At 46.8% G+C, this 15951-nt stretch overlaps 1 protein-coding gene across 5 annotated transcripts in view; it reads right to left on the bottom strand.

Annotated features, from left to right (window-relative positions):
- Positions 1 to 15951, bottom strand: part of Trappc9 (trafficking protein particle complex 9) — an 847990-nt gene that overhangs the window by 172497 nt on the left and 659542 nt on the right. The gene's annotated exons all lie outside the window — the stretch shown is intronic.

The following is a 15951-nucleotide window of genomic DNA, read 5'->3' as shown; positions in this document are numbered from 1 at the left end:
CAAATCACTGCCAGACTTGGCATTCAGATTTAACTGGCATTATGGTTTCTGCTCATCATCCTTGGACCCTCAGGGTTATCCAACCACAAGGACTAAGACCAAGCCCATCTCTTGATAAGACTTCTAAAGAAGGGCCCAAAAAGCTGCAAGAATGTGATGAAAGCCCCTCTGCACCGGGGGCCTGGCAGCAGTTCAGGGGTCCTGGACTCTCTGAGTGCAGTTTGCATGGATTCCTGCCTTGGTGTGGCCATCTATCTACAGGGACATCTCCCCCACTTACAGGGGCCCTGTCCCTTGCCTGGGCATGTTGGCATCACTATCTTCATTGAGATAACTGAATGCATAACATTACAAACTCTATAAAAGCACAGTGTTTGATAGCTGCATAATAGTTATACAAATGTAACATAATTTACTAATTATGCCTTATTGTCAGGCATTTTGGTTGTTTCCACTCTTTCTCTACTATAAACAACACAGAAATAAGCATCTTCATGTTAAAGAATTGGTCTGCAGTTAGATTTTTTTCTTTCATGAGGATAGCTTCCCAGGAGGGGACTGCTCACTGGCCCCAAGGCTCTTGGGCTCGGCTCTGTGCTAGAGAGCATCAAAAGGCTTTGCAGGAAGGCAAGAAGTCATTCTTATTCTCATTGAGGACTGAACATCTCATGGAGGAAGTGGAAATGAGTCCAAGAAACCTGAGTCCCTGAAAGAAGAATGCTTGTGTCATATTCAGTTAAAAGGAGATGCCCCTATCCCTTGAAAGTCCTGAATACCAGGAATCAGCGTCTACCCAGGAACAAGGAAGAAGTGCAAGTATCCTGACCAATGCCTTCATGGCCCACTTCTCCCTTCTGGAGGCACTGGACCCAGCAAAGCAAGAGTCCACAGCAGCAAGAAAGCACCCAGGCTCTGAGCCAGCCGGAGCAGAACTGGTTGTGGGGCTATCAATGGATCCCAAGGCCAGTCCTTCTGCCACAACCCTTGAGCCTGACTGGCACCAAGAACATCCTAACCCTTTGTGCACCCAGGAGCCTGCCTGACCTCCTCTCCCTCCTTGGTCCTCAGCAGCTCTTTCATCATCTGTAACACCCTAGCTGGCCTCCTGCTCACCCCCACCAGAATGTGAGTGTCAGGGAACAGAGCCCCATCAAAAGCTCCCTGCTAAATGTCAGCACCCGAAGCAGTGGCCTGAACATACATGTTGGCCTGGATATGCACCCTGAAGACATGGGTGAATATGTGAATAAAGAGATGAACATCCTGTCTGGTTAAGGTTTGCTATCACTTGCTAAGCAGCCTAGTGTCATGCGTTACAAACTTCACAAAAGTGTAAATAAAAGACACTTTTGTTGTGGAAAAAAAGGGGAGGAAGGAATATATATATATATATATATATACACACACACACTTTATATATATGCATACTATATATATATACACACACACACACACACACAAAGAGTTAGGATAGATATACAGCTACTTTCAGTTCATTGAGAAGAAAGGTTTGTACTACTATTGTTTAGACAAGATATCATGTCTGCATCTTGTTCTCTGAATAACTACTAGAAAGGCAACAATATGCAATGTATTAATTATTGCAAATGTCCTACCAACCTGCTTTTTTAAAGTTACTTAAAAATTTATTCATTTTTCATAGAACTACACTACTAAATTTCTGACTTCTAAGTACAGTTTCTTTGCTTTAAAAAGATTGATTCAGTGTGTGCTATACATGCTCATTTTAAGAATATTTATGGGGCTGGGGAAATGGCTCAGTAGAATAAGCGCTTGACTGGCAATCGCAAGGATCTGAGTTCAGTCCCCGGTTCTGAAAAAAAAAAAAAAAAGAGAGAATATTTAAAATTCAACTTGTTAGAATTGCTTGGAAGCATTTCTATTAGGAAAGGACAAGGGCAACTCTTGGCAAAAATGCAAATTATTCTATGCTTATATCTGGTAATCTGAACAACTACTTTGAAGAGAACAATATGGAATATAACAACTCTTGTTGATTTTCTATCATCTTGTGTTTTTTTTATTTCTTTTTTTCCCATAATTTTATTGATAAACAAATAGCAATGAGACAGTTTCAAATCAAATTGGTAGGACAGTTACAATAATTAACACATTGCATACATTCTTCCTAGTGGTTAATTATCTTGTAACCTGCTTTGAAACTGTTTCATTGCTATTTTATCTTTTTTAAATAAATAAAAATTATTATTATTTTTTTTAAAAAGGCAACTTAACTTCTTTCCTAAGGCTCAGCCTCACCTATGGAACCTGGAATGAAAGCTAGCCTCTGAGAAGCCCAACATATTCCTACCAGGTGCTGACGTAGGTCCTGGCCGAGAGCCAATAAATACACTGCTGTGACTTAGGGCAGTGGTCCTCAAGTAGGCCCTGAGCCCCACTGGGCACAGTAGACAGTATTGTAGCCTCCTTTTACATATTTTACCTAAGAGCAGATGAGGAATTAAACCTTGCTCCACTGTACTGCATGTGCAGATGGAGCGCAGCAGAGGCACGGGATGACAACGGTGCCCAGGCAGCTACTAGCAAGAACTAGAAAGACTGCTTCTGAGCCTAGCAGACCTGAGCAAGAGCTGATGCTGCTGTATGATCCTGACCAAAAGCCCTAACTTGTGCAAGCGCCCATCATGTGACAAGGTGTGGTGTTAATAGTGCTGGTCATTGTGAGGGCCGCCATGAAGGTTAAAGGCCATTGCCGGGAAGGCAAAAGAGTGTCCGTGTGAGAGTGGGTAGTGCTCAGATTACCATGCCCTGCACCACCCAGGAGCTGGCAGCGTCAACTGCTGCAAAGTGCACCTCAGAGCTCCTGGATCTAACTGCTGAATAGAACTCAATGAATCTGTAGCAAAGATAGAACCAGAGACATTAGAAAGAACATGTTTAATATCTGACGTCTGAACATTAAGACTTCTAGACCCATGAAATAGAAGTCTGATGGTTCTTGAGGCTCAAAACAGGGCTTCTGCATTAACATGACAATAACCCATGCTTTATAGTTTCATATAAGACCCAAAGTGCTTATTCATCCTTATAAGTCTCTCCCCTGATGCTCTTCAGCTAGTAGGATGAAGGGAAATGCATGCTGGGAAATGAAAACACAGGCCTGAGAGTAAGAGAGCCCAGAGTGACATGCTGACAGGTGGCACACAGGACAGCGTATGGAGACCTACATCATCAAGGTGGGCCCAAATATTGCCAGCCAATTACACAAGTGCTGTCTTGTTACTGTGTTAACTTTCCATTGCTATAAAAATTTGCACAAGCTTAGTGGCTTACAATAGCATAAACATTATTTTACAGTCTCCAAGATCAGAGGTCTAGGACCCAGCCAACAGGGTAGCACTTCCATTGGAGGGTGTGGAGAAGAATCGGCTTTCTTGCCTCTGCAGCTCCTAGTGTCACCCACATACTTGGGCTCAGGGCCCAGCACAGCTCCGTGTGCTGCTGCAAGCATGTCTCCTCTGATCTGATTCACTACCTCTTTCTTGACCTTACAACGGACCTTTGTGATCACACTGGGCCCACTTGGAAAACCCATGGTCCTCTCCGCATCTCAAGGTCCTTCACCTGCACAGTTCTCTTAGACAGAAGAGGTAATACATGCATAGCTCTAGGACTAGGGTATACACATGCTGGAGTCGGGGTGGGGAATAAGTCTGTTTCCCAACACTTGGCCTCCTGTGTCTGTTCCTAGCACTGAGGACAGTGAAAATGAGCTTGCTTGGTCCATACTCCTGCTCACCCATCTGCCTGGGTACTGACACCTAAAGACAAAGGTCACCTGCACAGGGGAGGAATGATATGAGGAAGTAAGAGAAGGTACAGGACACAGGAATAAAGGAAGCTTCTTCTACCTGTTGAAAAGTCATAGCCTTGGAGGAGTATGAATTGCCCATGACCTACAAAATAAAAGCCAAGTTCTCATCTGGCCTCCTTTACCAGTCAGCTATAAAGATTTAAAAAGCCACCCTGTTTTCCCTGAGCCTCAGGATCCTCATTTGTAAAAGTGGAACTCTGGGTTTTGGGGGATCTCAAAGACTCTCTCCAATTCTGAGACTCCAAAGTTTAACAGAATTAGAAGGGATTTTTCAGAATTATTACAGATATTTAGAACTACATCCCCAAAATTATGCAAGAGTAGTTATTTATGGGATCATTAAGAAATTAAAAAGGGGGGATGACAAGATTGTATAACTTCAAGCACTTAACAAATTTAACTTTTGGTGGAGACTAAATTTTTGATTTCTGGAAGATGCTAAACATTTTACCAAGGAACCCTGAGCCTAGTGCCAGCAGTACACTCACTGGAGAAGATTTCTGGATGAAAGCAGGAAAGAACCCCTGTCCACAAAATGAACCAGACAGCAGCAGTTTTATTCCCTGGTATATGCTGAGGAGGTGGACACGGCACAGGGAGCTCTCTGGGCTGAGTCAGGCCTGCGTCAGCCCTGGCCAGCTGGAGGTCTCTATGGACTTGTTTATGTTGGTTCCCTCATGCAGGGAGATCCCCGAGGAGGAGCTGCCCACCTCCCTCTGCACCAGCCCTAACACAAGGCAAGAGACAGCTCATGCAGCAGCAGACACAGTACTACACACACTTGGGGATTTAGCGATGACAGTTCGATGGGAACTGACTGTGTGGAACATTCTTGTGTGTTCTGGAACTGTGCAGTGCTGAACCTTGTTCATGCTGAGGCCCAGACTCTCCCACAGACAGCACTCAAAATCATGCCTTTGTTGGAGGTGAAGCCAGACGTTGCCGCCACACCATTGGCCCATGCAACCTGCTCAGATGGGGTCAGAAGGCATCTTGGTGCACAGAACTGCAGAACTAGAGGAGTCAATGGTCCTCAGATCTCATTGGGCAGAAAATGATTCACTCATGACTTTTTAATCATCATAACATTCATCAAGAATAAAGGTTTCTAAGGCAAAGCTGACTTGCTTGGTCCTCAGGAGCCCGAGGCTGACACAGTCAACTAAGACGTCTCTACTGAAGTATCCACTAGCATTCATCAGCCATGACCTCTGCCTCCTTGTACACAGGTCTGCCCCAGTCACAAGGAGCAAACACAAATAATGCAGTTGCTTTTGAACAATAGAAAATAATCACAAGGGGAGAGAAGACCTCTGTGTCAAGCAGGGCGTGCTGTGTGCTGCCTGCAAAGCAGGTTCAGGAGGGATCACTAATGAGAAATGAATTTCTTCTACTTTAATCATCTGCAAGTAGACACAAGGGAGTTGAGGTGAGCTGATGGCTCACAGCCTGAGCAACACACACTGTGAGACCACCTAGTACAATACCCAAGCCCTTTCAGAAGGAGGTTTCTAACAAGAACACTCTGTAGTCCCTACTAGTTTTAAAAAGAAACCTCTTCCTCCTCCTCCTCTGCAACGTTCTATAAAGTCATGGAGAAAGTCCTGGCCAGTTCTCACAGAGCACTTCCTCTAAGACACTGTGTTGAAGATAAGGGTTCAAGGACAGAGAACAGAGGTCCTCAGGCCCACTGTCTCTCACCCCAGAGAGCAGCAGGACACAGGGCAAGGTCATGCCACACAACACTAGAGCAGGAGATTAGACGGCAAGTATTAGCCTGCTGGATGCCTGGGTCTGAGTGCAGTGGGAAACACAAGGGTGCCTCTGGGCTCTGCATGGTCCTGTGTCCAACGGGGACATGGAGCTCCTCTGCATGGCAAGGCCTCGTTCCTCCTTATCTCTCAGACTCTGCCCTGTGCTCCAGGTGACGCACTATTTCCTGTAGTTTCCTGGGGGGTAGGGGATGCTACACAGGCTCAAGTTAAGTCTTATAGCATATCCTTCTGTGCATATGTTGTTTTTGTTTATAATGACTTCTCAGGCTCAGTTTTCTTCACTGTGTAAAACAAGTATAAATCTTGTTTTACTTGTTTTCAAAAGAACAAGTGGAACCTTGTTCTGTGCTGAACCTTGTTCTGTGCTGAGGCCCAGACTCAAGGCAGAGTGCTTGAGTCTGTTCTGTGCTGAGGCCCAGACTCTCCCATAGGCAGCACTCAAAAACATGAAGTATAGGAGCACAAAGTCTGCCACATGTGGAATTCCCATAAACTTTAGTCCCTTTTCTTGTGGGGTTTTTTTGTGTGTGTGTGCTGGGACTTGAACTCAGGATCTCATGCTTTCCAGGCAGTGTTTATGCCACTGAGCTATCTCCCCAGCTTAGTCCTTTTCTCAACCCAGGATAAAATAATTTCCTTGAGAATAGAAACTGGCTATTTTTCTGGGCTGGCCATGATAGACTGTCTGCTAGGTGCTCAACAAAGCCCCACTGAAGTATCAAGTGCCCTGTGACCTGCTGAGCAGATGTGCCTGTGCACAAGCCACCAGGCTCCATGTGACCTTGTAGCACTCTGCCTTGACATTTGCTCAGCACAGAGGGTAAGAAAGATGCAGAGTAGGTGGGGGAGCTACTGCTACTACAGAAGCACTTAGCTTCTCTTCCTGTAGGGTCTCTTCCTGCAGGGTCACCCTACCTTGCCCCACTGATTCTGGGATACCTGTGACTTGTCTTGAGCCACACAATCTCTTGAAAGTAATGCGATCCACTCTACACAGTGTGCCCATAAACAAGGCTGTCCTCCCCTGTCCTTTGTCACCTGCCTCAAATTCAGCCACCTTATAGAAGATATGGGTGCAGAACGAAAGCAAAGTGCAGTGAAGGAAATGCTGCCCCATGAGGGCCATGTGAATTGAATGAGAAACCAATGTTCTTATTGCTGTAAGTCACTGAGACTCTGGAGCATTCATTCCCACAGAGTACCTGTCCTAAACTGAATGATCCTGGTCAGGATTCAGTTCACTCCATTCCTTGCCATCCCAGGTATTCATCTTAATCCTAGCAAGGAGACGAGGAAAACAGGGCACCTGCCAAAGGCAAGGGATAAACACTTAAAAGAATGATGCACTGTAGTGTGAGACATGAGGAATTTAGTGTGGGCAGGCTGCCAGAGGAGCCTGTGAAGACAGTACAGTCAGATGCCTCAGCTGTCCTGAAGGAGAAGATGTGAATGAGACCAACAGAGGAAGATCCAGACCCTTGAACTGGTACAACTTTCATGTTCTACCAAGGTAGCATGCTAGCTTTGTCACTTCCTTCTGCCATGGACCAACAACTGGAAACAGTAGATGGAAACGGAAAAAAAAGCACATGCTGTTTGTATGTGACACCTGTGTGAGGTAATTTTGTCATTTAAATGGAGATATCTACAATGTTAGCCCAAGACTGTCTGCTTGTTACCTTACCATGTGCTCCCTGGTCCCTCGCAAGCCCTGGAATGGGGAAGGATGGCCAAGTTGACTCGGATCATCCCTGAATTCCAGGGATGGGCAAGACAACCCTGAGGTCAAGTGGAAGGACAAGACCAGAAGGGACAATAGGACTTGGTAGGCCTTCAGACCTGGACTTGGGTTGTTAAGGAACCAATGACATATACATTAACAGAGCCAGTCACTCCTTAAGTAGATGGTGTCTATGCCCTACAAAGCTCACTGTAAGTAAAGATCCTCCACCTTCCTCCCCTTGAGAGTGACAAATCCTGGAATCAGAGGTGAACTCTAAGTTCTCCAAGGAAACAGACATGAGAACTACTTATGGATCAGTTAATAAACACCAAGTGGGCGCTGTGGGCAGTACAGTAGGGCTGTCCACACAACTAATGCCCCACTAGGCCAGCAAAAGGGTGTTGTTATGATCCCCATTTTATAGACATCTGCACTGAAACTCAGACAGGCAACATGGAGCTGAGGCTCATGGCACGTCCATTTCTTAAGTGGAAAACACACCAGGTATACTTCAGGCAAAGTCCATGAGCTGGAGCAACCATACCCAGAGATAAAAGAATAGTACTCAACATCCGTGTGTATGTGCACTCACGCACACAGCTCTGAGCACACGGATGCAGACAGCACACCCTTGGCACATGCTAATTCAGCCATGTCCACAATGGAAGCTGTGGGAAGGTAACTGACAGCCTCGCCTGGATGAGAGTGCTCTACCCCCAAGCACTGCTGCTCCAGGAAAGAGGCAGGAGGTGGCAAGTAGATGCCTCTTAGCCAGAGTGACTTGTGTGCCCTCTTCCAGAGCACAGCCAGGCTCCAGGCTGTGAACGTGTGGTGTAGCCAACGGGAATTCTAGGGCTTGAAGGCACTGCTTGTTTTTTTTTTAACATTTATTTATTGTGGGGGGGGCAGCTCAGCCCACCTGGGGGCGGGGCTGGCTGGCTTGTGGTGCTGGGGCATCGAACTGCGGCCCCTGTGCTTTAGCCAAGTTTGTTCCAAGTAGGTGCTTTAGACCACTGAGCCATTTCTCCAGCCCCTCTGCTTGTTGAATATGTGTAGCCATATGCCTGGTGTAGGGCTTGATTCTTACTAAGAACTTGATTCACAATTAGAACAAATAAGCAAAGCAGAGTGACACAGCTTGCTTGGGGGGCCTCTGTAGGATAACAGGTATTCCCATAGGCATCTTAGTAGGCAGGTTAGCAGGTAGCTTAGTATTTTATCAAGTATATTAGCAAGTGTCTTAATAGGCACTTAGAAGGCATCTGTGTAGGCATCTTAGTAGGTATCTTCACAGGTATGCTAGCAGGTATCTCTGTAGGCATCTTAACGTGCACAGATGGGCAATCAGGACATGTCACTTGATCTCCCCAAGCTTCGGATTCCCCAGGTGTGAAGCTATGATGGGGATCACAGAGATGGCAAGACAGATCTGAAGATCTGCTGCTTACATGGAGGACTACAAGGTATGAACCTGCATAGTATGAAGGTAACAGCAAGTAGTGCAGAGCCACGGAGAAGGCCTCCTGTAGCACCAGCAGGCACTGATTTTGAGCTCTAGAAGACACAAAAAGCAAAAAGCTCCTTTCTGGGTGGCTTTACTGTGTCTATCTTGGGCGAGTTCCAGTGGCTAATAGGTCTTTCGAGTTCATGTAACTTCTCAGAGACTTTACGAACCAACACAAATTAAATGACTCCATTATGTCAGCCTTATTTCACTTCGGTTTTGCCGCCAACAGTTCTTATAGGCAAGCACTTTGTGACACGGCCTCGTTATTCAAGTTCTGAGCTGATTTTCAACACTGAAGTATTTCTTTCATTATGTAAAAAATGTTGTGCAAGCCACAGTCCAAGGAAAGATGCAGGGGTTTATGGCGCCATGAGCAGCCTGCTGACAAGCGGTGGCAAGCCTTCCGCGGGATGCTCTCCCTGGAGGCAAGTCCTCAGTCTGTCTGGGCCTCTGCCAAGACTGGTGTCTCCAGGTTCAGGCCACCCCCACAGTGAGACCTGAGGGCCATCTTTGTTCCCCTCTTCCTCCTTCCTCTATCCCATGGGGACATTAGAGCTCCAGCCCTGGGCTGAAAGGCTAAAGAGAAGAGTGTCCTACATGGAAGAAATGGAGGCACCATGACATCCAAGAACAGGGTGGGAAGCTCAGGGCCCAGAGGCCCAAGGGCAGGGCCCAGTTCTGCCACCAGAAGCTGGCCAAGACTGTAGCCTCCCTGCATTTCCTGGCCACTTCTGTGACTGCAGGATGCTTGATCCTACGTGCTATCAGTGGTATTACTGGCATGTCAACTGAGAGAATGTATAGAATACTGAGAATTAGGAAGCCTAGTGGAAGGAGGCATTGGGAGATCTGCACGTACAGGAAGGAGGGAAGCAGAGAATCAGGGCAGGGCAGGAGAAGCTGGGCCCAGCAGCCTGGGACCCCTCTTGGCATGGCACAGCATACTGACCAGGATATCCACCTGGAAGCGCAGAAGGGCAGGTTCCTCCACTAATGCCTCCCTCATAGTGGAGAAGACAAAGAGTCACATTTCCAAGGTTTGTGTATACAGACAGTGCTGTCTGTTGTGGGACCTGGGCAAGGCTAGCTGTTGGACTGGACTTAATGGCAAGCCTCAGTTAGACAGCAAGAGCAAGGCAGAGGTACGGTCAGAGGGCAGGCCTGCAATGCCAGCCTGTGCTCCTTACCCAAGTCACAGGGCAGCCCCTGTGAAGAACATTTTGTCTCTCTCCATCTACACCTGATGGCACCACTCCGTGGAGGGGGGAGCCCAGAACTTGGCACAGGGAGGCAGTTCTGTACACAACAGTGTTCTATACTGGTTCTGGTCAAAGCTTTCCCATGGGAAGGATATGGCCAGGACTGAGGAGCACACAGGCTGCCTTCAGTGAACCAGCAGATGTTCTCATGGGAGGGAAACACAACACACTACCTCTAAGCAGGCTGCTCAGGCAATGACATTCAAGTTTCTTCCCAGCCATGCATGCCTCAGCCAGGCACTCCCAGGCAGGATATGGACAGGAGCATGCCCCAGCCCCAGACCTGGCTCAGCCCAAAGCAGTCAGGCCACTATCACCAGGGCCACATGTTTGCTCTCTGGACCTCAGGCAGACCTCAGCATTTGAGGCTGGACTCCTGGGGCAACTTCATATGCTAAAGATTTCTCCAAAACAACGAGCATTTAATTGCGTTCCACTGCACAAAAGCCTCACCTCTAAAGTGAGATGGAGAAGGGCAAAGAGTAACACTCAAATTCTCCACACCTGAAATTCAGGTCCAGCCCTGGCTAAGGCTTCCCATGGATGCATAGCTGTGCCTCTTCCTTAGATGGCCCCATCAGGGCACAATTGGAATAAGTGAGCCACAATTTGTATTATTCCACAATAACCAAAGCATGCCCAGTTACTGCACACCCGCATACACAGGTATCCACCAAACTTCACCACATGTACAAAGATGAACCCAGTACAGCTTGTGCTCTCAAAGCCCCATCCACAGGGATGGCAATGAGATATGGAGCCTGAGCAGAGGCCCCACTGCACTACTGAGCAGCTTCCCTGGGGGATGAGGCCACCAGCAGATTCTTCCAATAGTCCAGGTTCAGGTTTTATCCCTGAATAATTGCCTCTCTCATCACTGTCTCCAGGTCATTCTTAAAAACATCCAAGACAGGATAAAGAGGACACAGTCAACACTTCCTGCCAACCTCACAGTGCTCAGCATGACTATAGGGGCTGCAGGAGGCCCGGTGCTTCCTCCTGACGTATCTAACAAGGCCTAACCTGGACTCAAGGATCAAACTTGCCAAAAATGTTAAAATAATATACTAATGAAAAGCAAGAGGGGACATTAACATGAATAACAATCATGAACATCTGGCAAATTGGAAAATAAGCCAAATCAATTTCCTGACTCTGGTGTGGTTCACACTGACAAATGGAGGCACCAGGGAAACCTTATCATGTGTATAGGGCCAAGGACAGGATTGAAAAGGTCCCTAACTCTCCACAACACCCCTCTATACACATGCTGACCGACCTCCAATACTGTTTTAGTTACTTTTCTCTTGTTGCTGAGACAAAACACCCAATGCCCGAAGCTAAGGGGGAAAGGTTCACTTTGCTCACAGCTTGCAGAGGTCTCAGTCCCCGATCAGCTGGCTCCCAGGGAGGATGGCACATGGCAGAAGGACAAGTGTTCACAGCAGTGGAAGACAGCAAAAGCAACAAGAGAAGAAAGGGGGAACCAGTTCATGATAACCAAAACGTAGCAAAGCAATGAGAGACAGGGAAGACAAGGCTCTTTCTATCCCTTATATTATATCTGGTCTACTTGGACTAGGGCAGTGCCAATCCAGTCAGTGGACTGATCCAACAATCATCCATCCTTAATCCCAGCCCCATCAATCCTAGCATTGCACCATGAATGAAACACACATTCTAGATGTAATCATCTAAAAAAAAAAACATGCAAAACTGCATGAGGATTTGGGGGAAAATCTAGACACAAACTATAACAAGTACAGGTAGGGAAAGACAGATGCTGGCAGTATTCTCCTCTGCTGCTTAACAGGTTCTACCTGAACCATCCAACAAACTGGGAAACTCAACATCTTCCCATCCCAGCAACTATAGCATGGGCAGAGGGGATGCCACTGTTTATTCCACTGATGGCCCACCATAGATACCTCTACAGGACTCACTTAAACCTCTAGAGAACAGAAGAGTGTTGTATAGTCCTCCATTGCAGATGGGACAACTACAGCTTACAGAGGTTCAGCAAATTAAGTTACTGAATTTAGGTTTGAGTTTAAGGATCCTTCACCCATGCAGCCAGTTAGGGCCTCAGGGACCCAAAAGCATCACTACAGAAGAGGAAAGCAAAATGCCCAGGCACCTGCTTCTCCTATGTGAATCAGGCTTGAAGAAAAACAGAATGTGGCAAACTCACACTTGTCCCCAAGCAGCCCCTCCAGACCAATTCTGGACGTACAAAGCACCATCAGGGAGGGGGAGGGCTCACTGAGTGGGTCCAGAGCCAAGACCTGGCACTTCTTTCCAGTATCCAACAAAAAAAAGATGCTACCCAAGATAAGATGTGCCACCAAGCCACATGTGAATGAATTCCCAGACGTGACCAGCGCTGGGGCAGAGCCTGGGCTGATTCCTTGGCGTCTCTCTAACATACTAGTTCTCTAATTTCTGTGGGCATCAGAAGCACCTGGGAAGATTATTGACCTAAGGTGCCTGGACTTCACAGCAAATCTGGGGTGTTCTGAGGCTGCATTTCTACCAAGTTCCCGGAATATGGAGCAGGTGCTGGGTTGGGGCCTAGACTTTGAGAAGTGCGGCTCTAACAGGAAGATTTCAGGTGGGCAGAAAGTAGCTATTCACAATCCAAGTAGAAATGAGGAAAGCACCTAAAGGACAAAGACAAAGGCAAAGGTATTCTATTCACAAATCTGCACAAATATCTTTTACAGATACAATGAAGATAGATGTAGTGGCATACACCTGTACTCTAGATCAGAAGTTTAAACCTAGCCTGAGCAACTTAGTGACATGTCTGGGGTTTAAAAAAAAAAAAAAAGTCTGAGATTGATATAACTCAGTGCAAAGGCCATGGGTTCAGTTCACATTCTGCAAAAAGAAAAGAAAAAAAGGAAAAGAAGGGAAGGGAAGGGACGGGAAGAGGGAAAAATGGAGTCATTTCTTTCATCCAGATTTCAAGATCACTGAGATCTGGCTTTTAAACTACCCCCTACTCACACTTTGTGAACAAGCACCAACACCCAGTCCACAGGATGCATGCTCCTTTGTCCCCTCTTACCATTCACTCCTGCCCTTCCTCCTCCACCCCTTTTAGGTCCACATCTAACAAGTCTTCAGAAACAATCCTCATACTTCTGGTCAACAGAGGCATGGATCTGAGACAAAGGCAATGAAGCCACTCCCTGGATCAAGGACAGTCCTTCAACCCATTGTGCCAGAGCAAATGGAATCCGTGTGCAGCAAGAAACAGCTTTGACCTCACACCATACCCAAAATAGCCAGCCCAAAATGGACTGCAGACCTAAATGTAAGATCTGAAACTACAGAACTTCTAGAAGTGCACATAGGAGGAAATACCTCTGACCTTGATTATGCAAAAATTTCTTGGCCCTGACACGAAAAGCACAATTTATAAAAGAAAAAAAAAAAACTTGCTAAGTTGGATTAAAAACTTCTCACCATGAAGAAAATAAAAAGATAAATCATACACTTGGAAAAACTATTTCTACATCATATACCTGACAAAAGGCTTGCATCCATAATATATGAAGCATACTCACAACTCAATAAGAAGACAGCTATCAACTTGGTCAAAACAGAAGGTGAAGGCTGGAGTGTTGCTCACACGTACAGTGTATGCCTAGCAAACACAGGCTGGATCACTAGCATGGTAAAAGAAAACAGCAGCAGCAACACAGTGGGCAAAGCACACCCTTCCTGAATCACCATCATGAGTGACTTGCAGGCCCCTGAGAATATGGCATCATCTGATATCTGGGAAATCAACCTGAAGCCAAACTGAGACGATGCTGCTTGCCAACCACAATGCCCAACCTGGACCCCATGTAAGGGAACCTTTCCAGGGGCTTGCAATGAGAGTTATCTTGCCATCCCCGTGTCTTCAGGGGCGCTAGCCTCAGAGTCATTCATCCAGGGGCCCGCAGAAGGTGAAGTAGATGCCTCATGCAAATGTGCATCTTGGAGAAGCATAAAGTGGAAGAGGCTAGAAGTGGAGATGTGGGACAAAGTGCTTTGTGTGTGAGCCTGAGCACAGAGAACCAAAGTAGCTTGCACTAGTTTGTATTAGACAGTCTCAGACATCCTGAACTCAACTCTCCCCACCCTCTGAAGATGCAGAGAAGCTACAGGGGGCTGTCTCTCCCTTGGTGGCCCCAGAATATCTCATCCTGGCTTTATCAAAGCCACTCATCTTCAGTCCAGGGCTGTACCACCCACCCAGGTGGTTAGGAAGCAGTCAAATCCAGCCAGGCCTGTAAGTGCCCTAAGGAGTATCAGCGCGCTGCCCTGCCTTTCTCCCCAGGCAGCTGGTGAGCCGCTGATGAGGGTGAACTGCGTGGGGAGCCAGTGGTCTACAGCTGCCCACATCATGTCTTCATGGGGCAGGTCCAAACCCCAGAGAGCAGAATGCTTTTATATTTCATTCAGAGCAACTAAACAGAGGACTGGCGGTGTTTCTTAAGGTCTACAGAGCCCCTGGGGATGGAAAGGCATGCATGTGTGCAACAATTCCATGCTAGGCAGCTGGAGCAAGGGCTGAAGAAGGGAGCAATACTGGTAAGTAGACCCTTGGTGCCTTCCAAGAGTCATGAGAGCACCTATGGAGTAGCTTTGCGGGGGGGAAAAATCACTGGCCAGGATTGAGCACCTAGATCTCACCATTAACACAAAGAGGGACAAAGAAGGAAGAAGTCAGAGAAGTTAGGCATCACCACAGACACATGACTGGCGAGGCTCCCGGCTGATGCAACACCAAAGGTACCAGGGAAAGGAGATGAATGGATGAAAAACAGATTTCAGACATGCCGATTTCTTGAATTCTGATCCAAGCAAGTATTAAAAATATGACATGGAGATGACTGGAAATTTAAGCAGTGATTAAACATTCAATGATTCTAAAGGATTCTTCATGTTAAAGCATGATATTGCATTGTCTTTTCAAAAGAGTCCCAGCACTAAATATTAAAATATTTTCTGAGAAAATAATGATTTCTTGGGTTTGCTTCAAAATAATACAGGACACAGAGAAACAGGTAAGAAGGGATAACAGATAATCCATTAATTGCTATTTGTGGAAGCTGGGTGACAAGAACATGGTGGGGTCACCTTAGGTAGGTATCTGAAGTCCTCGCAATAGAGAATGAGGAAAACAACTGCTCAGATGTCTGTGCCTGCTGCTGAGCGGTCACTCCTACATCCACTTTTTCATGTAAATCTCCCATCCCAGAGGCAAATGTAGCTGGATTGTTGCTCGCCACTGCACAATGAGGAGCTGAATTCTAGAGACTTTTTCCACAAGATAAGAAAAGTTATCTTGTCTTTTGCTAACAGGTGGAAGGGGCATCAGATGCCCAGACAGGCTGACAGCCTTCAGCCAGAGATCTGATGCAGGGGCTCAGCAATCAGACTCCAATCCTCAGGACAGGAAGGATGAGCCCTATTGTCCAAAGCCCTGGTGCACTGTGGCTGAGAGAACACGGCATGGGAATTCCAGTGGTGAGCCTGGCCAGGGCCTAAGCACCCAGACCATACAAGCCCAGGCCACTACCTGCTCTCTGTTCCTGGTGTACTAAGGGTCTGACCTACCTCATTCCTGTGAAAACCTGCCTAAATTGGGCTTAGTCTAACACTTACGGGAGTGCAGAGATGTGGATGGACATGCCTCTGTTTCTGAAAAATCTCGTGGCAATTACAATATGCAACACAGGCTGGAAACCTGTAGTCCAGCAGGAGGAACACACAAGGCCCCACCCACAAGATCTATAGCATCGGGGCAGCTCAGAGCTAGTGAGAAATGGGCC

Source organism: Octodon degus, unplaced genomic scaffold (assembly GCF_000260255.1).
Source record: "Octodon degus isolate 3935 unplaced genomic scaffold, OctDeg1.0 scaffold00104, whole genome shotgun sequence".
Taxonomy (NCBI): domain Eukaryota; kingdom Metazoa; phylum Chordata; class Mammalia; order Rodentia; family Octodontidae; genus Octodon; species Octodon degus.
Note: the sequence above shows the minus strand (reverse complement) of the source record. Positions and strands in the feature narration are given on the sequence as shown.